The sequence below is a fragment of the Phalaenopsis equestris genome, unplaced genomic scaffold (genome assembly GCF_001263595.1).
Source record: "Phalaenopsis equestris unplaced genomic scaffold, ASM126359v1 Scaffold207535, whole genome shotgun sequence".
Classification (NCBI taxonomy): domain Eukaryota; kingdom Viridiplantae; phylum Streptophyta; class Magnoliopsida; order Asparagales; family Orchidaceae; genus Phalaenopsis; species Phalaenopsis equestris.
This window is the reverse complement of record NW_018226858.1, coordinates 281486-283114: the sequence shown is the minus strand read 5'-3', so window position 1 is coordinate 283114 and position 1629 is coordinate 281486. Positions and strand designations below refer to the sequence as shown.

General features: G+C 40.6%; 1 protein-coding gene across 2 annotated transcripts in view; it reads left to right on the top strand.

Annotated features, from left to right (window-relative positions):
• The window catches only part of LOC110036505 (galacturonokinase), an 89749-nt gene that overhangs the window by 12888 nt on the left and 75232 nt on the right, over positions 1-1629 (top strand). The window lies entirely within an intron of this gene.

Sequence of the window (1629 nt, the reverse complement as noted above, 5' to 3'; positions counted from 1 at the left end):
TATATATATAATATAATATAGATATTGTATATGCTCCCGCTCCCGCTCACGCTCTGCTAGAGTTACATGGTGATCACTGGTTATTACTCTACATATCTTCGTCGATCAAGTTCTGCTCGTCGTTCGTCGATTTTGCCATTTCTGTCTGATTCGCCGTTGTCGCCGCTGTCGACATGCGTCATCTGCTGCTTGTGCGTCGTCTACTGTTTCGGGCTCAGTCGTCGAGCTCAGTTACAGGTGGCCGCGCTATTTAGCTAGGCTTTTGCAAACCGCGTTTTTTCCTTCGCAATCCAAAACTACCCTCTATTCGAGCAGGTCGTCGTCCTCGGGCTTGAGCTGAATCGCAGGGGCTTCGGGTTTCCGCTCCATTTGAAGGATAATCTGAATAATGAAAAGGATTACACACGCTTATTTGCTAGAAGGATAATCTGGATTGATAACATAATAATGAAGATTCTGAAATAGTATGTGGATTTTGACCCACAGACGAAACCACCAATCATTTTGATTTGGATTCACCTCCCTGGATTCACCAATCATTTTGATTTGGATTCACCTCCCTGGTCTGAAATTTCATTATTTTACTCAAAAAGTGTTGTACTCTATTGCCTCAGCTTATGATAAGTCATTCAAAATGGACATTCGTACCTGTAATATCTTCCGTCCATCTGAAGCCAGAGTATTTGTTGAAAGAGACATCACTTCATTCGTTTTTGAAGAAATTTGGTTGAGCACACAATAACAAGGATATTGGCAAAAGGTAGTGATTGAGTCGTTTCCTTCGTATTAATCAAACTGTCGTATGTTCGACCACTCCAGTTCTCAATGCCACCATCTACACCCACCTTAGATTAAAAAACTACAATTCTTCGCCAGAGGCAATGATTTCATCTCTTTCTGATCAGCTCAAAGTTATTGACACTGTTGATCATCAAAAGGATCCCCTGAAGATGTCACAATTCTCGCAGGCAATGTGACAACCATTTAGTTCTGACAAAACGTTGTAGCTCTCCCGTCTTTGGAATCTCCTATCGTGGGGGAAAGAGAGATTCTTCAGACCCCACCTGCCCTAGAACCTATCACCGTTATTACATGTGACAATACTTCTACTGCTTCATTACCGCCTCATCAGGTCGAGCAATATGTTAATGTTACTCTGACTCATGAGGATCATGATGTGCAACAGCCTACACCTATCCGACCAACTTTCTTTGGAATCCAACTTTGGAATCTACTGATCAGATGAGTCAATCTTCGGATGAAGAATGACAGATTTACACATCTAGGAGAAAGAAGAAGAATAGAGACCTACTTGAGCTCAGGAATCGGATGGATGATACTTTGGTTACTTCGGACAATGATACTCACCTTATCAATTTGTTAGCGGGCTCACTTTCGTGAACTAGAGACAGAGGGAGGACTAAAACAGAACGTTTCTAGCACTTTTACGCCCTTTGGTGGTTTTTTGGTCTTTTACCTTTATGTATCTTTGCTTTATTTGAGATTTTTTTGTGTTGTATTGTGTGAGTTGTGCTTTTATTTAGGCCCTCTCATACAATCTTTCTGTATATTTTTCGCTTTAATATATTAGCCCTTAAACTTTATATTTATATATATATATATGTGGGT